The sequence below is a fragment of the Martes martes genome, assembly GCF_963455335.1.
Source record: "Martes martes genome assembly, chromosome: 16".
Taxonomy (NCBI): domain Eukaryota; kingdom Metazoa; phylum Chordata; class Mammalia; order Carnivora; family Mustelidae; genus Martes; species Martes martes.
In genome coordinates, this window is record NC_137904.1 from 9,006,276 (window position 1) to 9,027,846 (window position 21,571).

The window sequence follows — 21,571 nt, forward strand, 5'->3', positions numbered from 1 at the left end:
GTAACCCGGGACCCACTGCCCAGGCCCCATTCGGGGCTGTTGGTGGGCAGTGGCCCGGAGCCGGCACCCTTCACAGCTCTCCCCAGCAGGGACAGCCGGCAGCTCAGGCTCCAGACCCACTCCAGGCCCTGAGCGCAGCTCTAGCCCAGCTATCCTTGGGCAGCGGCCCCCAGGCGGGTTATGTGGTTCCCTTACCCGCATCTGCCTCCCGGGGCACCCGTGCCAGTGCCCAGCCAGGTTCGGTTACCTCCACTGCTGTACTCGCCCCTGGCGCAGCCGCTGCCCCTGGCTTGGCAGCCGCCCCCCATGCTGGGCCCAACAGCCAGCAGCCCCGCCCCCCAGCTGGCAGCACAATGCCGGCCCCCAACAGCATGGGGCTTTCGGCAGCACCCCCAGGTTTGCGGAGAGGAGATGATGTTGCAGATCTGTGCTCCAGCTTTGGGGCTCTCAGCATCACAGCAGGAATGAGCAGGGCCCCAAGTGGCACACAGGGCTCCAGGGCAAGCCTGGGCCCGAACACAGGGGGCCGCCCACGTCAGAGCACCCTGTCGGGGACCCCTGGAGCCAGCACGATGAACCACGCTGTGTCGGGAGCCCCGAGGGCCCCTCCCTCCAGTCACATCCCCAGGCACCCGACCAAGCAGAGGTCCAGCTCAGATGGCTGCAGCACTGCCAGCAAGGCCGCCGGCGGGGGCGGGGGTGTCCTGGCCTCTCCTCCTAGTGGCCCTGCGTCGCTGGTCAGCACGGCCCAGAGCAGCCTTGCCACCAAGACCCCCTCATCCGTTGCCCAGCCCTTGATGAGACGCAAAAGCGCCGCGCCGTGGAACAAGCCATCTTCCTCCACATCAGATCCCACTCCCTGGGGGCCCAAGAGGCAGAGGCTCGGCTGAGCCAATCGCTTCCGGGAGAAGCAGCCGGTGTTGCACTTCCTCCCAGGTGACACCGGTGCCAGAAGAGTGTGGAATGGGAGACACAAATCGAGCCCCGACCTTGGCGGTCCTAGAGCAAAACCGGGCTCCCAGCCAGCCAGCCAACATTGGGGAAACTTCCCAATCCCTGACCCACCATTTTGAAGGAAGGGGGGGGCTTGAGCCCTTGTCCGTGATCCCAGGGGCCACGGGCCTTGGGACAATACACGGAGATCCGTGTCCCTTTGGCCTCCAGTCCCACAGCACCCAGGACTCCTGCCGCTGCCCACAGGTTTCCCCTCCCCTCCCCCCATGTTCTTCCCAGAACCTTTAGATAGTATTTATTTTATTAATTAAAGCCTTGTTCTAGTTTCTTTGCATAGCTGTCCTGAGTCTCCTTTGTGGGTCAAGTGTGCAAAAGTTGGGACTCTAATGGGAGTTGGGTGCTAGAATGGGAAGCCAGACACCACCGTTTCCAGGTTCCCGTGGCCCAGCAGAGCGGGTAGGGCTAGAAGGATGGACCCTTGAAGAGTGAGAGTAGATTTTCAGTTTTGGGGATGAGCCTGGGAGAACACTGACCTGGGGAGGGCAAAATGGGGAGACTCACCCTTGCCTATTGGAAGCGCTGCTTCTCTCCCACTGGGGACCCCACGGAATCTTTTTGCTTCACAACCCTGGGGCAATGGAAAGACACTCCTGGCCTAGAGTATGGGTGTAGCATCAAAGATTGTGGCTCAGGCAAAGGAGGACAGCTTTGCCTTGAGGGTGTGACAGCTCCCTGAACGCTGAGTGACATCCCACTTCACACAAGCACCAGCCTCCCTCAGTGCATCTCTTCCCTCTACCAGGCATTTGGGGTGCTGCTTCCTGATGGCCCTGGGGAGAAGAATGAGGTGCAAACAACTCATCTGTGAGAGGGAAGGTGCAAGGATGACAGCTGAAAGGTCTGTCACCCCAAAAAACTCCTCAGTCCCGTTATTTTTTAGAGATAAGATAACAACCAACAAAGGAGGAGGTTATACATTAGTCAGGGGTCTTGTAGGTCCACCAGAGGGAATGGGAGTCCTCTGTCGACCATAGTCTTGTAGGTAAACAGAGGAGGGTGTGCCTGGCCCAGCAGCGTGGAATTGATAGTTGAGCAAGCGCACGTAAAGGGATTATTCTAACACCAGGCTTTAACGACCCTGGCAGGGGTCAGTGACCAGGGCATCCCCAGCTGCTGGGCTTCAAGGACGTGTATCCTCCTCTCCACCGGAGGCCTGCTGCTAGTACAGGTTTTCTCAAGGTCATCACCAAGCACGCTTGCGTGACCAGTACAATTCCTCATTAGTGATATTTTAAGCAGTCTGTCATTCTGAGGGATGGTTCCGTTTCCCCCTTTTTGTTAATGCAGAAGCAGCAAAATCCGTTTTGCAAGTTCTCGAACCATTTGTCGTCAGAAAGATTTCCGTGAGCATCTGACGACTAAGTGTAAAAAGATTATAGCAATAAAAAGTGTCATCATTCCACCTATAATGCCAAGACCAGTTTTTGGATCCAAGCAAAGGGGTTTACATCAGACAGAATATCATTAATCCTTTGGGCAAAACTCACTCTTGGAACTGATTTTAAGGATCGCGAGGAATGCCCTGAATAGTATCTTGAAGCTGTTTAATATCCACAGTTAAATTACCACCATAATGACTAGTAATATGGCGAAATCTTGTTCCACGGTATTTCTCATTCATTATAGGTTTAGGGAGTAACACAGAAGGAAGAAACATTCTAATCACACAGAAGGTGAAGCCTTATATTTGGAAGATCTTCTCTCCTATATATATCACGGCTTCTTCTAAATCAGAGACTCTTTCATGAAATCTTTGATCTAGGACTGTTTGTGGATGCCAAGCCTTGCTAGCATTCTCATGCCATTTTTGCACAAATTGGGTGGTTTGTACGGCCTGATGCAAGGCCATTCCTGCAGTGGTAGCCGTAACAGGAATGGCTATAATTCCTAGAATAGTTCGGTCGGAGGCACAGGTGACAACCCGGATTTGTGATTCTTGTCTGAAGTGTGTGATATGTGTGTGGTGGGGCAGAGGTTGGGGGGGCAGTTTTGTAGGACTGAGCCCCTGCTCTCTCCAGGTATCTACGTCCACATAGATAGTGTCAGATTTGAGTTACATTGTAGCACACCTAGCTGGTGTCAGAGAATTGTTGGTGAGTGGAACACCCCCTCCCACACCTGTGGTGGAATTGGGCACAGAACCCTTATGATTCCAAATATGAGAATGTACAAAAACAAAACAAAAATCTAACACTTTTTGCTAGTTTGGCTAAAACAGAGAGTCTAAAATCAAAGCCTGGTTTACAAATGCACGATGTTATGAGAAATGTTGTTTTATGAAGGTTTCATTTCACAGGCATGAATGATTACACAATTGACTATTGCCCATTGATCGTCATGTCCAGCTGTCTTCTTTCCGCAGAGGTCTGGCTGGTGGGGCTCAAGGGTCCATGCCTCTAATCACAAGTTGACCCCACTGCCAACCAGCCCCAGTTCCTAGGTGAGGTCCAAAAGCCACCTCATTAACATAACAAAAGAAACCTTTATTGCTATCCTCATTGGAAATTACAGAGGTTTTGTGCCTGAAATGGAGACACAGAACCAATAATTCTGTTATATTTCTATTTCAGAGAAATAGAAAGCAAAGGAATAATCTAAGTAATGTAAAAAAAAACCCGTAGATCAGTGAATAAACTTGATGTATTTTTCTAAGTTTTCAATAACTTTCTTTTTGTAGCATGCTTACAACATATTGTAAACGTAAATATAATCTCATTTGGTTATCAGTGATATTTAAAACACAGGGATATGCCAACAATATTAGTTTAAATATTGTCTTAACTCTCCAGACATTTTAGTCCAAGAACATGCATTTTTAATTATATATGTTGTCTTGAAAATTTAACAACTGAACTAAGAAAAAAACTATGAGTTCTTTCAGCAAAGTGTGTATTTTGTTAGAAAAAAAAAAAAAACTAGAAAAGTTGTATAGTATTATATACCAAAATCTTATCTCATAAAACTTACCAACTTAAAAATTCTTAAGAATTTAAAAGAGTAAAAAAAAATTTAGAAGTGCGCCTGGGTGGCTCAGTGGGTTAAAAGCCTCTGCCTTCAGCTTGGGTCGTGATCCCAGGGTCCTGGGATCAAGCCCCACATTGGGCTCTCTGCTCTGCAGGGAGCCTGCTTCCTCCTCTCTCTCTGACTGCCTCTCTGCCTACTTGTGATCTCTGTCTGTCAAATAAATAAATAAAATCTTAAAAATTTTTAAAAGAAAAAAAATTAAAGATATCTTTGATACTTTTATTTGTAGCTTCTTTTTATGAAAAATTAATTAAAAGTCACAGGGAGGGTTTTTTCACATGTACTTTTAAAATGACAGAGACTCTAGAAAATAATTATTTGAGATCTCCTATTCAAAGTCGTTTAGATTTCAAATTTTCTGGGACCAAATGAGAGAAGAAAGCAAGACCGTTATATTTCTGAAAACCATCTTTGAATCTTCTTATTCTCTTAATAAAAATATAAGTAGACTGAGTCTATCTCAAGTGGGAAAACATAGGAAGATGGCAGAATTTTCTTCAAATATTCAGAATTAACCAGAAATGTCAAGACTGCTAAGCAACAAACATTGAAATGAGTCAGTTTTAAAGATCTAATTGGTTTTGGGCGCCTGGGTGGCTCAGTGGGTTAAAGCCTCTGCCTTCGGCTCAGGTCATGATCTCAGCGTCCTGGGATCGAGCCCCACATCGGGCTCTCTGCTTGGCAGGGAGCCTGCTTCCCTTCCTCTCTCTCTCTGCCTGCCTCTCTGCCTCCTTGTGATCTCTGTCTGTAAAATAAATAAATAAAATCTTTAAAAAAAAAAAAAAAAAAAAAAAAAGATCTAATTGGTTTTATCAAAATTCATGAATCAGCCAACATCCTATCTAACACTAGAAAGGCATTCCAAAGTCTACAGATAGGGAAAGGTTTTGAAAGCCAAGTCAACTAAGTTATATATATATATATATATACATATATATACATATAGATATATATTTTTTTTAATTGCTTCAGGTGAAGTCACCTTCCTTCTGAGCATAAAAGGGCATATTAGGGGGATTACTTCATTTTCTTTTGGAGGAGGGAAAGGAGCCATGTGGCAGATTACATCATTGGTGCTGACCAGAAAATTCCACACTGACCAGTTAAGACTATATTTCTGAGGGAGGCTGAAACAGTAATTAGCTTAAGATATTAAGTCTTGGTGGGTCTAGCACAAATGACTCCATTTTGGGCCTACTATTTTTTTTTTAAACAAAACCTTTATGTGTGCATTCTCAAAGCATGTAGTAAACAGTATACAGTCATGAATTTTCTCCAGGACAGATTGTTTCTTTTTACAGATAAAAGGCCTTTGAACATCAAGAATTGAAAACCAAACTTGAAACAGCCACAGTGACTTCTACTACTTTTTTAGACAAATAAGTAAGCCTCATTGTTGTTACCTTAACTGTATCTGTGACAGTAAATAAACACAAAAATCCCCCTGGATGAACAAAATAGATGTTAGTCTCTGGATGCTGCCTTCTGCCCACGACAGAAACTTTCGCCATCCCCCCTCCTCCCCATCTAGGTCTCTCGTCTCTTCCTCCTCCTCCTCCTTCTTCCTCTTCCTCTTCTTATTCTTTTGCTCCTTCAGATTTATTTACTTATTTGATTGATTATTTATTTATTTTAGAGAGGGTGGGGAGGGCCAGAGTCTAGAGCCTTTAACAGCAGAAATATATATGTATCGAGAGGTTAAAACATAGCCAGGAACCTGTACTATTTTAACTTCTTGTGTTACCCTGTTTGATATTTTAATAGAGATAGATTTAGAAATTAAATTTGAACTAGAAATTATACTAAGCTCGGGGTGCCTGGGTGGCACAGTGGATTAAAGCCTCTGCCTTTGGCTTGAGTCATGACCTCAGGGTCCTGGGATCGAGCCCCACATTGGTTTTTTTGCTCAGCGTGGAACCTGCTCCTCCCCGCCCCCACCTACTTGTGATCTCTGTGTGTCAAATAAATAAACAAAATCTTAAAAAAAAAAAAAAAGAATAGCCAAAAGAGGGAATCAATCCAAATGTTCATTCGTGGATGAATGGATAAATAAGATGTCATATGGCCATATGATGGCATATTACTCAGCTATGAAAAACAATGGAGTAGTGATACACGCTACAACTGGATAAACCTCACCAGAATCATTGTAAGAAAGGCAGCCAGAAAGGACCACATTCCATTTATGAAACGTCCAAACTAGGGAAATCTATAGAGACAGAATGTAAAATAGTGGTTGTCTAGGGCCTGCAGGGAGTAACAGTAGTAGCTAAAGGGTACAGGGGTGCTTTTGGGGTGATAAAAGTGTTCTAGAATTGTGGTGACAGTTGTACAACTCTGTGAATATACTAAAAGCCAATGAATTATACGTTTTAAATGAGTAAGCTATAAGTGAACTGAATCTCAATGAAGCTGTGAAAAAACTCTTTGGGGCAAATGCATCTGCCACAGCAATTAATATAAATGAGCGAAATAACTAAACACAGTTTTTTTTTTTTTTCCCCAAGTTGCTCTACCCATCCTGAGGAGGGGTTGGCCAACTTTTTCCATGAAGAGCCAGAGTAAATATTTTAGTCTTGGCAGGCCATAACATAACATAACATTACTGTGGCAACTACTATACTCAGTAGTTAAAGCAGCCTGAGATGACATGAAAATGAATGGGCATGGCTGTGTTCCAATAAAACTTTATTTGAACAACAGGTGGCAGGCTGGGCTTTATCTACAGAATCTCCCTCAACCCAACACAATCACTCTGTGAAGACAGGCCAAGTAATGCCTCTGAGGCAGTAGAGACGGTGAGAAGCCAAATGACTTGTCCAGGTGACAATTTGACAACAGAGGAGACAAGACTTCAAGCCTTGGCTTCACCGGGTGTTGTACTCAGCCAGACATACAGCCTCTCCAGAACACCCTCCCCTCTAAACCAGCCGATGGATCTCTGGCAACTGGTACAGAGCTGGGCCACCACTCAAACAGGCCTCCTTGCTGCAAAATCTCCTCTAACACCCCAGCAACCCTTTCCCAAACCCCTCCTCTTCTGACAACCTTCACTGGCCCGGCCGTTCCTAAGGAGCCACGTTCAAGCTGTCTGCCGGAGTCTCCATGGAGAACGCCCCCACTTGGGTTTAATACTCGACCATTCCCAAGACTCACAGAATCTCAAAGTGGTAGTGTCTTTGCAGTGCACTCACAGGCCTGGTTCATGTACCTCTCTCCCACTGGGCTTCATTCTTACATTCCTCTTCTCTTTCCTGTTTAACTACCTCCCATGTGCCGGCTACTTCCAAGAGCCTAAACTAGTAAAGTCTGCAGGAGAAAGGAAACAGAGATGGTAGATCGCGTGCCACAGTAACGGGAAATGGCACCACTGACCCAAATGAACGCTCTGCCGCTGCCAATTTCAGTGAACTCTGCACATGTCCCCTTTGGCCGTGTTGTACCTTCCCGGGATGTTGTAAAGGAAACTCTCATTTTCCTTTATGCATTCACAGAGACACTCTCTGCTCCAAACGTCTGGGGGGTTTGCCACCCAACAGCTGGTGTCCTACAGTTCAATGAAGTTCTGACACTATGTGCCTGGAGATAGCATCAGTTCCCACAAGTTAAGGGCTCAGTCCCACAAGACTGCATTTCCTGCTCCCTTCAGATGCCAACCACAAGCCCATGTGGTCTCCTATGCTTCCGACTGCTGGCTATACATCAGAGGCTCCCAGGACCCCTCCTCAGGTTTGACGAATTTGGCAGAGCAGCTCAGAGAACTCAGATAAATATTTAACTTACTAGATTACCAGCTCATTATAAAAGGATATAACTCAGGATCAGAAGAGATGTGCAGGGCAAGGTATAGGGGAAAGGGTGTGGAGCTTCCGTGCCTTCTCTGAGAGACGTAGCAAGCTTTGAGAAAAGCATGCTACTCTTCCAGCATCTCCGAGTGTCCGCCACCCCTGAAGCTCTCTGAACCCCGAAGTTCAGGGATTTTTATGGAGGCTTCATTATATAGGCATGATTGATTAAATCACAGGCCACTAGCAATCAAGTCAACCTCTCCAGCCCTTCTCCCCTCCCCAGAGGTCGGGTGTAGGCCTAAAAGTACCAAACCTCTCATCTTGTGGCTGGTTCCCCTGGCAACCAGCCCCCATCCTTAGGTGCTTTCCAAAAGCCACCTCATTTGCATAACCTCAGGTGTGGTTGAAAGAGGCTTATGAATGAGATACTGCTTTCAACTTTGTATCTTGGGAGCAATTTTAGCACAAAAGACCAAATATTATAATAAAAACCTCTTCCATAGCCCTTATTGCTTGTAAATTACAAGGGTTTTAAGAGATGCTTGCCAGGGGATGCCTGGGTGGCTCAGTCAGTTAAGCTGCTGCCTTCAACTCAGGTCACGATCCCAGGGTCCTGGGATGGAGTCCCACATCGGGCTCCTTGCTCGGCAGGGAGCCTGCCTCTGTCTGCCAGTCTGCCTGCTTGTGTGTGCGCACTCTCTCTCTCTCTCTCTCTGACTAATAAATAAATAAATAAAATCTTTAAAAAGAAAAAGAGAGAGATGTGTGTCAGGAACTAAAGGGAGACCAAAAGAGACAGTTGACCCTTGAACAACGTGGGTTGGAACTGGACAGGTCCATTTATACCTGGATTTTTTAACAATACAGTAAATGTTATTTTCTATTCCTCCTGATCTCTTCCTTATGATTCATTCTAATTTTCTAAATAAGAAGATCTTGTATCTAGCTTACTTTAAGAATCTAAATAAATAGGAATTATTATATATATTATACGTATAATACATATAATAAATATATAACAAAAAATATATATAATGTATATATATTACATATATATTATTATAACATCTAACATACAAAATGTGTGTTACTTGCCTGCTATCTGTAACACTTCTGGTCAACAGCAGGTTATTACTAATTAAGTTCTGGGGGAGTCAAAAGTTGTATGAGATTTTTCAATGGTGGGGGGTTGTAGTGGTATTCCTAACCCTCATGTTGTTTGAAGAGTCAACTGTATATTTCTTTTTTTTTTTTTAAAGATTTTATTTGTTTATTTGACAGAGATCACAGGTCGGCAGAGAGGCAGGCAGAGAGAGAGAGAGGAGGAAGCAGGGTCCCCGCTAAGCAGAGAGCCTGACGTGGGGCTCGATCCCAGGACCCTGAGATCATGACCTGAGCTGAAGGCAGAGGCTTTAACCCACTGAGCCACTCAGGCGCCCCATCAACTGTATATTTCTTCTTATAACTCACAGTGTCACAAGTGCCCTTCCTTCTCCCTCTTTACTGGCTCTTCATGGCCCACTTTCATGCCCTTCAACTTGGACCACCACAGGGGAAATGCCAGCTCCTTGCTGCATCCAGCTCTCTCCCCCATGTATATAAAATGATGAAACTTAACAGGACCCTCATAGGCAACCTGGTCCTTCAACCCACAGAGGAAAATGAGGCCCAAAGGAAGCGGTCCAGCGCCCAAGATCGCGCTGTACCTCCAGCCAGCATTAGACCCCAGGTCTGTACTTCTGCCACAATGTCAAACTATCTGTAGAGTTCTAGATTTTCTAAAGTAAATAATGTCACAGCATGGTCCCTCACACCCTGCTGTCACCTCTGAACTTGTTCTGTCCACCCAACACTCTTCCTCCTCCTCTCCACTGAACTCCAACTTACCTGTCAAGACTCAGCTGAGGGGCGGCTGGGTGGCTCAGCCACTGAGCATCTGCCTTCGGCTCAGGTCACCATCTGACCTGGGGTCAGGTCCTGCATCGGGCTCCCTGCTCAGCGGGGAGCCTGCTTCTCCCTCTCGAACACGCCCTGCTTGCATTCCCTCTCTTGCTATGTCTCTGTCAAATAAATAAATAAAATGTTTTTAAAAAAAGACTCAGCTGAAATGTCCTTTCATCCAAGATCCTTTCCAGACCCTCAAAACCCCCAAGAGGAGAGTAGGTTCTTCTTTATGTTGTCACTGTTTCTTTGTATTTCCCTTATCACAGCATATCATACATTGTTGTTTAATCAGACTATTATAACCTGCAGTGAGCTATAATGACTATAATGACAGTGCTCATTAGGTAGGACCTCACCGACCTTGAAGACCACCATGCCTCCAGCTCTCAGCACAGAAAAATTAACTAAAGAGTGTTACTACTCTGCACTCATTTAAGGGAGTCATTCCCACTCTTACCCTAAAACCTCTTCCCAGAATCAGTGAAAGTGTTACTACTTTCTTCTAGGCCTTATCAGTCAGGAGAGAAAGGAGGCACCAGGATCAACTCCTTAGGAGAAATGCCAGGGACTGTGATAGGACAGTGGGACCGAGGGCCAGGGAACCTGCAGAGAAACTGTCCAGGATGGAAGACTGAAGACCCACTGAATGCCCCGGTTCCAGGATGCCCAGCCATGGGTACACAGAAAAAGGTCAGGCTGACCGATGCCCTCCACAAACCTGTGAGTCTGCTCTGTGACCTTGGTGTAGTCCTGATCTAAGAACCCAAATTACCCTGTCTGAGAACAAGAACGCTATTTACTTTCCTTATTGGAAAAGAAACCCATAAGCTTTGAGAAAAACTGCACGTGCCAAATGGCAACTACTGTCTCACGCAGTGAGGCGATGCGTGCCCTTGCCTGGCCTTCTATCTTTCCCAATCCCTGGCAGGATCCCGGTGAACTGAGTAACCTCAGGAGCCTGAGCCCTGCCTCGGTGACCGCGCCCTACACAGCCTAATCCCTCAGCCCACCTTAGCCCGCCTCGGGCCCTGGCCCAAAGAGAACGTGCCCTGGCCTCCCTCACCTGTTGGGGGCGCGTAGGCCCCATCAGGGGTCAGTGGGTTTGGCTCCGGCTGGCGGAGGTGGTGAGGGCAGCCCGGGCCGGTTCAGGAGGAGGCTCCCGGCGCCGCAGCTGGAGGCAGCTCCTGCACATCGCCCCCGAGAGCCTGGGGGACAACCGGCGGGAAACCTGAGAGCAGGAAACTGAACGAAGGGATTCCCAAAGCCGCAGGCTGGGGTTGTACGGAAACCTCTCACAGCCTCCCCAGAGTCCTCTGCCTCCCCTGGACACCGCCATCTTCCGCCTGACACCAGCGCGAGCTGTCGCTCCTGCTCGCCTCCTGCACACACCCCCAGTCAATCAGTATCACTAACCCACCTTGCCCCGCCCACTCCATGCTGTGCCTGGGGAAGAAGACTACAAGTCCCAGAGGGCCTCTCGCGCACCCCCCTACGTGATTTCTCCGCCAGCTAATGGGTGGAAGCGCCGCGTGAGCCTGTTCCCTCCCACCCGGTGCGCCTGAGCCAATCGAAAGGGTGGTGTGTGTGCGAAGGCAAGTGGGGAGGAGGACTCAGCTCAGGACGCGGGGAGGTGGGGGGCCCTGCTCGCAGGTCCCCGGGTCCCGGTGTCTGCTGGAGCGCTTGGTCCGCAGGCAGCGAGCGGGTGGTCCCCCCTCCGGCCCAACCCCGCGCGTGCGCGCCCCGGCCCCTCCCTCCCTGCCACCCGCCTCGGCTCCCGCGTGGCGGCGGCCGTTCCTTCCCCCCTCCCCCCAGTCCTGGCTCCGGAAGACCCCGCGATGCCGGTCCACACTGAGTCCCCCCCGCCCCCCGCCCCGCGCCACCCGCCGGCCGGTGCCTCGGCCGCTTTCGCGGCCTCGCTCATCCCGCCGCTGCCCATCAACACCCAGCAGCCCGGCGTGGCCACCAGCCCGCTCTACAGCAGCTCCAGTTCCGCGGCCGCCAGAAGAGCAAGGGGAACTCGTAGGACGTAGAGGTGGTGCTGCAGGTGAGCGCCGAGCCGGGCCCGCGGGCCTCCTCGCGGCGCTCACGGGCCGTGCCCGCCCCCGGCTTCTCGAGCCCGCCGCCGCGGACCAGGCCCTCCCCGCAGGGCCTCCTGCACCAGGCGCTTCACCGCCCGGGACCTGCCCAGCTGGTGTCTCACACTCTCCAAGCCCCAGCCCTGACCTGCCCCTCTCACCGGAGCCTGTCGGGAGCAGCTCCTGGCAGACCCTGAACACTGTCCCAGACTCGAAGCCGGTGACCGGCCTGCCTGGGATCAGGAAGGGCCCCCCCCGCCCCGTGACTGGCCACCCTCAGACCTGAGTCCTTCCTCCCCAGGACCTTTCGTCCCGAGATCAGCGCCCCCTCCTCCAGTCCCTCTCAGACGCTGAAGAGCCCTCCATTGGTTTCTCCTGACTGGGGACCCTACCCGTGGCTGGGCCCATGTCAAATTATCTCAGACCTGAGACAGTCCTCCTCCCCTCCCCTTTCCTAAGTTCCAGGGATCCTCAAACCCTGGGGCCCTCCTCCCAGGATTTCTTCCTTGGGAGAGCCTAGTTAGTCCCCTCGGACCTGGCGACCTGGCGCACACTCCCTCCATTAGCCCCTGAGCCCTGAGCGCCCCCCAGCCCACAACTGATTCCTAGCCTCTGGTAATGACTCCCTCGAGACCAGGCACTCACATCCTGGGTGCTGCTGAGTGGAGCTCCTCCAAGTCTGTGGGGATCTTGCCTCCTGGCCTCCCTCCCCCCACAGCTGTCCCAGTCTCTTCCTGGCCCAGGCACCCAGCTGCCCCTAGCCCCAGGCCTCCCGCTCTAGGCTTCTCATGCTCCCTGCCTCCATTCTTTGGCCACCTCCAGTCCCCTCCCAGTCTCCCCGGCTTGCTTCCCCAACCCATACCTTCATCTTCCTCCTCCTCGGCTCCAGGGGACCCTCTTTCTGTGTTCTTTTATCTACACAACCAGGGCTTCCTCCTGGTCTCTGATAGCCATGTGCTGGGAAATCAAACTCACCCCGTATTATCTCTCAGAGGGTATTTCCTTGCTGTCCCCCCTCAATTTGACCTGGATTTCTAAATACCTGGTGCCAGCCCCTGGTGGCTTTGGAGCGACAGCTTTACCTACTCTGGCCCTTTTCTGCACCTCACCCCTCTCACGCAAATAGGAACACACTTGACATTCTTTTCTCCAGGCAGAGATCAACAGTAGTCCATACTCCTTTTTCTCTCCCTTCCCCGCAAAAACCCTTCCTGTGTAGCTACCCTTGCCTGCCTCAGGATCCACTTTCCTCCTCCCTTTGCCCCTTTTTTCCTTAGTGTGAGGCCCCACCTCCTAAAGCCCCTCCCCATCTGCCCTCTTGAAAGGCCTTTTACAGAAACTCTGAGGACCTAGTGTGCTACCTTACTGCTCCCATGAGTGAGGACAGAACCTAAGATGTGTCTTTGCCTTATGTGCCCTTGGCTCTTTAAAAACAGTAAATTTTGGACAGCCTCTCTTCTGAGCAAGTGGGTGTCCCTCCCAAAAGACAATGCAGATACATTTTCTTTCTGCTAACTGTAGAGCACCATTAACCTCTTTTTTCTTACTGTTTTGGGGGAATCAATAGTTTCATCTTTTTTCGGTGGAGGAAACTGCCTCTTCATCTTAATTGTATCTTTGCTCCATAAACTTAACTTTTTCACGTGAGCCGTGGCATTTGTTATAACTGGAAAACTGTTGTGACTGATTCGTTCAGTCTTCATAATTATATGCCTCACGTGGTGATCCCTCTTGTCTTTTGCTTGAAATGTGAGAATTTAGTATAAAGGTAAAGACTCTTTTTTCTTTATTGTGGGGGCAACATCATAAAATTCTGGCAGTGAGGTCCTTGGTGTGGGTCGTGTTTGGAATGATCGTGACTTTGTGCCGATTGTTTATTTTGACAGTTTCTGATGCGGTAGACCAGCAGGGTCGCTAAGTGTCAAAGAGAAGTGGTCTTTGACTTCTTCAGCAACTCCCCGATTCTGTCATTGGTGTGTTGTTTCCAACGTCCTGTCGGGTGCCCGTGTCCTTGTGACCCAATAGAAGTGGTGATTAAGTTGGTGCAGGACTGACTGGTCTCACGGGAGCCCAGAGCAGAAGCCCGGCTCAGACCTCAGTAGGATGTCTACTGGTGGGAGCTGTGGTTGTGCCCAGGAATGCCGCCCTACATCTGGATTGGTAAGTTCTTTGTCCGTCACTGAGACCATCAGTGGCCTGTGAATTGGCCCATCATCGCCCTGGTTTTTCAGCCAGGACCAGTTTCTTGGACTCAGCCTTTTTAGAATATACATCTGCCTCTTTCCTGCTTGCTTGCTTTGTTTCCTAACAGCTTTGTTGAGATACAGTTCGCATCCTACGCAACTGGCCCACTGAAGGTGTTCAGGTCAGTAGTTTTTGGAGTACTCAGAGTTGGGTAAGCATCACTGCAACCTAATTTTAGCCCCCTTTCATCCCCCCGAAGAGAAACCTCACCTCCTAGCCATCACGTTCCTGAAGATTTGCCTATTCCGGCCATTTCACGTATGTAGAGTCATACACTATGGGACGTTTTGTGTCTAGCTTCTGTTGCCGAGTGTCATGTCCTCAACGTTCGCCCGCGTCATAGGATGTGGCTGTGCTTTGTTCCTTTTTATCATTGCATGATAATCTGTTGTATGGATATACAGCATTTTGTTGAGCCTTCGAGCAGTCGGTGAACATTTGGGTGGTTTCCACTTTGGAAACCATTTAACGATGGAGTGAACGTTGCTTTATGAGCTTTCATGTGGACACATCTTCATTCCTCGTGGGAGTGAAATGCTGGGTCCGATGGCAGCTCTGTGCTTACCACTCTGAGGAGCTGCCACGCCGATTTCCAAAGTGCCTAGCCCAGTTTTCATTCCCACCAGCCCCGCATGAGGGTCCAGTTTCCCACAGCCTTGCTGACACTTTCAACTTACTGCCTGTCTCTTTGATCGCAGTCCTGCTAGTGGGTGTGAAGTGGTGTCTCATTGTGGTTTTGATTGGAATCTCCTTAATGACTAACAATGTTGCACATCTTTTCTTGGGCTTTCTGGAGCCCTTCTTTCTTCCTTCCTTCCTTCTTTCTTTCCTCTTAATTCTAGTTTAGAGAGTTTCCCAAACCTTTGTGAGATTCTGGCTGGGTTTCCCTTGTTGCCGTTGTTACTGTAACTACTCTGTTTCTCCTCTGCCATGCAAGGAGCCAAGACCAAAGTGAAGGCCAGGGTCACAGGGAACGGGTACTAGAAAGAGCAGCTGTTGGACACAGCTGTGCTGTGAGATGTTCTTGCTAAACATTTGCCTTGTTATCTTTCTCATCGAGATGCTGGCCTGGCATTTGGTGTAAGGTCTCTGCATTGTACTGTGTTTGAGTTCACCAGCTGTCATCTAGATGAGTTGGGGCAGAATGGGAGGGATACATGGTTGAACGGAGGCCAGACTGAAATTCTGATTCTTGAGCATGTGATAATCCATGCAAAATGTTAGCCAATTCCCAGTTCAGTTTTTAATCTTATTAGCAGGTATCTTGGACACCTGATAAGCTTTCCAGCAGCTGTGAAACCCCAAAGTGTATTGAATTCAGTGAGAATTGCATACATGAAATTTAAGGCCCCAGGTTAGAGCTGTGTGTCCTTTAAATAAAGTCTTTCACTGAACCGCGTTAGTGCAGATCAACCACTTAGATCACATCCAAGGCCAAGGCCAGCCGATGAGGATATTTCAAGTGCTTTGGCAGTTTTCACATGGGCTACCTTTGTCACCGGGTCCAAACTGTGGGAGCATTTCAGCTTCATTGAAGCCCGTTTGCTTTGGTGCTGACCTCCTCTGGCTGACTGTGCTCATTACAGTTTTTAAAGATTGCTGGAGTATTTGATTTACCGTGTAAACGAAAGTAGTTAAGTCTCCAAATCTGAAAAATACCACAAAACTTTCCTAGTTGCTTAAAATGAGACCTCGCTTAACATTAAAATCTCAGCGTGCCAGTGGCATTGTACTTGGGTTTGCTTTCTTTCCAGGGGTCTGCTTTTTTTTTTTTTTTTTTTAAATTATTTAATTTTTTATTTGACAGAGAGAGAAATCACAAGTAGGCAGAGAGGCAGGCAGATAGGAAGGGAGAAGCAGGCTCCCTGCTGAGCAGAGAGCCCGATGTGGGGCTCGATCCCAGGACCCTGGGATCATGACCTGAGCAGAAGGCAGAGGCTTAACCCACTGAGCCACCCAGGTGCCCCAGGGGTCTGCTTTTTAAGGGAGCCCAAGTTATCATGAAATGTGAAAATCTGCCTGTTTGGGACCAGTCTGTATAGGTTTGGGTGAATTGTATCGGTTCAGGTGCCCTAAGCTGTAAGTAAACCATAGCCACCTCAAAATAATTTAAAGAATGAGTGAACCTAGCACTTCTGATTACAAGAAACTCGGAGGTGGTTTGGTTCCAGGTTGGTCATTCAGGGGCCTCATTCCCTTGTCTGTCTCTCCGCTGCCATCCCTGGCATTTCCCGGCCTGTTTGTCCTCATGGTCTCTAGATGGCTGCCGAGGGCCTGGGCGCTCGTGCAGGTACTGCCACTTCCAGGGGAAGAAAGAGGGCCTCCTCAAAAGCCAGCATCTTTCCCAGAGGCCCCCAGGAGACTGACACACATACCTGATTGGTTGGGTCACTCACCCCTTAACTAATGACTCACGAGGGAACAGGGGCACCTGTCTGCCTTGGGTCAGGGCTGACCAGGCCCTGTGGGGCCAGGGTGGGCGCCAGAACAGGATCTGGGCCCTGGCAGCATGGAAAGGTAGGAAATTGGTTATTGGGTAGGCACCCTGCAGTGTCTCAGCAACCCATAAGTGGTGGATACGCAGCTTTAACATCTCCCATGCCTGTTACCCCTGTTCATTGTAGCCTCCCAACTCTTCACCAAGAAATACAGGCGCTCATCTATGAAATGGGCAGAGTGAACACTCAATAATATATTCCGATCTGGGGGTCAGCATTTTGGTTCATAACGGAAATGTTTGCCCAAGAAGTCTTCGTATGAGGTCTTTTCTGAATATGCTGCCCATTTCATAAAGAACTAATGCACAGGGGCGCGTGGGTGGCTCAGTCCTTAAGCGTCTGAACCTTCATCTCCGGTCATGATCCCGGGGTCCTGGGATCGAGCACCCCATCGGGCTCCCTGCTCAGCAGGAAGCCTGCTTCTCCCTCTCCCACTCCCCCTGCTTGCGTTCCCTCTCTCTCTGTGTCTCTCTCTGTCAGAGAGATTTATTTATTTATAAATAAATTAAATAAAATCTTAAAAAAAAAAAGAACTAATGCAGGATTGTGTAGTGTGAGTGTAGGGGAGGAATACACTCCTGAGACCGGCGGGAGGCCTGTGTACGTGGGCTCGCTGCTCCAGAAAGGCACTTAGGTCTCAAGGTACTCAGCAGAGGAGGTTGAGAGGGTCCTGGGATCAGCTGGCTTGGTCTGAACAGGCCCATGGGTAGGGCGGACTCACGAAAGTCTTGAAGGCCGGTGATCCCTGGCCCAGCTCGGTGGGCACCCACCTCCAGACCTCCCTTAGCCCACCCGGCCTGTGCCCGCAGGACACGTGGATTTCCACAGCATCCCCAGCTTGTCCCAGGGGTTCCTCCATTTTTTTTTTCTTTTTTTAAAGATTTTATTTATTTATTTGACACAGAGAGATCACAGGTAGGCAGAGAGGCAGGCAGAGAGAGAGGAAGAAGCACGCTCCCTGCCAAGCAGAGAGCCCGATGCGGGACTCGATCCCAAGACCCTGAGATCATGACCCGAGCCGAAGGCAGAGGCTTAACCCACTGAGCCACCCAGGCGCCCCGGGTTCCTCCATTTGTAACCAGACTGTGTGTCCTTTCCTTCCAGCATGTGGACACGGGGAACTCGTACCTTTGTGGATACCTGAAGATAAAAGGCCTTACTGAGGTAAGCACTCCTTCAAATGAACTAGAACTAGACAGTGGGCCGCACACGTGGCCTTCTCGGTGTGAAGGGCCAAGAGCGTAGACTCTGAGGCCCGACTAAAGCTCCCTGTGAAGTTGTACTTCACACACAAAGGATGTAGTTTTGATGTGTCCAGTTGGAAAGTGTACGGATGCACACATCTTTAAAGTTTACAAAGAAGTCACAGTGTTCCCAACACTATTGATTTTCTTCTTAATCCTTTGGTGGGAAAAAAATAGAGTCGGAATATGGCTACCTCTCATCCTAAGTTTAATGGTTTCTGAGCTATGCATTAATCCATCCAGGCCTGAGGTCTTCGACATTCCTTAAACCCCTTCGCTCACTGGAACAATGTCAGGGGATCGCCCAGATCCTAACCCAAGGAGCTACTAGGGAAATGTAGAGGGTTTTTCCTTTCTCTGCACCAAACTTTTAAAATCTCAGAACTCCTGGGAATATGGAGAGCAAGAAAGAGCATCCATTCTTTCCCTGCTAGTGAGTCAGCAGGAAGAGAAGGAGGGGACGGAGCCCAGCCGCCTAACTCCTCCATGAGGGCCTGGGTCTGACCTGGCTGCTGTGGCGGGGGCCTGACCAGTCCTCCCTGTCTCCATGGCCCAGCTCCACCGAGCCTTGGGAAGGCCTGGAGGGATGTCCTTTCTCTGCCCCTTGCTGGTGCCATGAGCTTTCGTTTCTCTTTCCTCATCTATAAAATGAGAATGAAAAATAACTGCTCTGCTACTGTTGTGGTGAACACAGCACAAGGCTTAGCATTGTCAAATCACCATACGGACCCACAACCCGTGTGATGGTGCGTGTCAACTAGACTGGGATAGTAAATAGAGTAGGATAGGAGAGGATATGGGGCACCTGGGTGGCTCAGTGGGTTAAAGCCTCTGCCTTCGGCTCATGATCCCAGGGTCCTGGGATCGAGCCCCACCTCGGGCTGTCTGCTAGGCAGGGAGCCTGCTTCCCTTCCTCTCTCTCTGCCTGCCTCTCTGCCTACTTGTGATCTCTGTCTGTCAAATAAATAAATAAAATCTTTTTAAAAAAATCTCAAGTCAGGTACTAACTGATCCAGAACTTTGTCTCTTAGTAGATCTCCCTAAAACAGATAAGCATGACTTAGTTTATACTTTTATTTTATTTATTTATTTAAAGATTTTATCTATTAGAGAGCAAGAGAGAGCATGAACAGGGGGATGGGCAGAGAGAGAGAGAGAGAGAAGCAGACTCCTCGTTGAGCAGGTTTGACCTGGCCTGAGTAGATGCTTAACTGATGAAGCCACCCAGGCACCCCTTTATTTATTTGTTTGTTTATTTATTTTTAGATTTTGTTTATTTGACAGAGAGAGATCGCAAGTAGGCAGAGAGGCAGGAAGCGAGAGAGAGGAGGAAGCAGTCTCCCCACCGAGCAGAGAGCCTGATGTGGGACTTGATCCCAGGACCCCGGGATCGTGACCTGAGCCGAAGGCAGAGGCTTTAACCCACTGAGCCACCCAGGTGCCCCTATATATATAAAATATAAATAATATTAATCCTGAAGAGCAATTCCCTTGAAGCCAGTTCTTCTCAACTTTGTATGTCCTTGCCTTCACTGTTCTTACTCGGTGATCATGAGTCATACAGGGAGGCATGCCCTAAGGAGTGGTTAAGAATCATTGCTGGAGGGGTGCCTGGGTGGCTCAGTGGGTTAAGCTTCTGCCTTTGGCTCAGGTCATGATCTCAGGATCTTGGACTCAAGCCCCACATGGGGCTCTCTGCTTCCCCCTGCTTCCCCCTCTCTCTCTCTGCCTGCCTCTCTGCCTACTTGTGATCTCTGTCAAATAAATAAATAATATGTTTAAAAAAAAAGAATCACTGCTCAATATACTGATAGTAACATCTCATATGAGTACAAATATATACATAATTACATAAATATGTATATTTATGTATATATAAAAATATAACTATTTTCTCATTGATGGAAGCATGAGAAAGTTGCTCTTCTGTTTATGCTTCCGTTGCCATAAATGTGTGATTATTTTACCCCACCTGACCCGAAAACTGATTTGAGATAGCCTATACAATGAAATCAGTCCAACAGTGTAAAGGTAATCCAAAAACTTGTAATAAAGGAAAAGGTCAGTAAAATCATATAAATTCAATAGTATGTTTACTGTGTAAAGCACATGACAGTAACACATTACGTTAAAGAAAGATCTAATCCAAATATTCAAGGATGATTTATCATTAGAGTATCATGCAATGTTTTACTGTGCTAATATATATAATATGTATATGTGTGTGTGTGTGTGTGTGTGTATGTATCTTGGTAGATGTCATAACATTTTTAAAAAGATTTTATTTGAGAGAAAGAGAGAAAAAGCACAAGTGGGGAGAGGGGCAGAGGAGCAGGAGAAGCAGACTGCTTGAGCAGGGAGCTCTACATGGGGCTCCATCCCAAGACTCCCAAATCATGAGCTGAGCCAAAGGCGGATAGATGGTTAACCTACCAAGCCACCCACAGGCCCCATGCCAACATTTTATAAACTTCAAATTTTGCAGTGATTACAAACTTTGAAAACACTAGGCATAAAAGGGAACTTTTTTTTAGCACAGCAAAACCTGCATATTTAAAGACATCATATATGTAATGAACAAATTTTAAGACATTAAAGACATTCCATCCCTTGCCAGTTGCTCTTTTCTTGAACTTGTTTCTCTGACTTTTCAGGAATTCCACATCTGGAGCTCTCTATAGTTCACTTTCCAACCTTGGAACTCGGAACTCGTTAATACCATTCAACTAATGATATTCCCTGGTTTGGCCCTGTCACCTTTGGAGGCTAGAAGAGATATATACTTTCCAAGGAGATAATTACTCATTCCAAAAAACCTCCAATTTGCTAATAGGCCAACTGGAAATTTAGGAAAACCTGTACAATTTTAATGGATATGAACAATTCCTTCTTTGTAAACTATCTTCCTGGTTTATTTCTCAATTTGTATATGCATTTTATATTCTTGTTTTTCTAAGAATATGAGTATATAGTATACATGTATGTGCACATATTATGTGAACAGAGAACTGTCATAAGTTTGTGATTCTCTAATGATGCTTATGGGTACATTGTTTTGGTTTTATTTTTAGAACATTACTAGAAATATTAAGAATACAGATTCTATTAGGATGTTTCTGACATAGAGTGTTGATCTCTGATCAACAGATCAGACAGACCCCTATAAAATAACTTGGGGAAAGGAAGATACAAGTGGAAGAAATAAGCAGAATTTGGAGTCCTTGAGATTATAAATAATAATGTCAGTTCTTAATATATTTCTTATAAGTTGTGAAAACAATTTCACTGTGTCTCTCATGGCTATGAATCTCAGTTCTGTTGAAAGCATATTTTTGCTTTTTAAAAATTTTATTTTCTTTTATGTCTCTTTGTTTAGTGTTTTGATTTCTTTTTCCCTTTTTATTGAATGTTTTCTTTACCTTATAATTACTAAATCAGAATCTCAAGTTATGATATTAAGTAATTGAAAATTTTAAGTCTTTAGTATTCTATAGAGATACATATGACTATAGAAATATGTTTTAAATATTGTTAAGTAAAAACAATTCTTAGGCACAACACAATTTAAATATATATATATATGCACATATACATATACATATATACATATACATATATATAATATATATATAGACTCAAAGTTTTGAGTAAAAGTCATAGCAAAAGAAGTCCACCAGAGTAGTTGCGTATTATGATGGGTTGATTTGGGGCCTTGTAATCAGAGATAGAGAGGGAGAAAT

The 21,571-nt window shown here is 47.4% G+C and overlaps 1 pseudogene across 1 annotated transcript; it reads left to right on the plus strand.

The window, feature by feature from the left end:
- The first annotated feature begins 9,487 nt into the window (after positions 1–9,487).
- On the plus strand, positions 9,488–20,595 carry LOC308357111 (glucose-induced degradation protein 4 homolog; annotated as a pseudogene). Its single transcript has 4 exons — positions 9,488–9,555; positions 11,363–11,814; positions 17,692–17,751; positions 20,486–20,595. The product of its transcript is annotated as a glucose-induced degradation protein 4 homolog (transcript).
- The last annotated feature ends 976 nt before the right edge of the window (positions 20,596–21,571 follow it).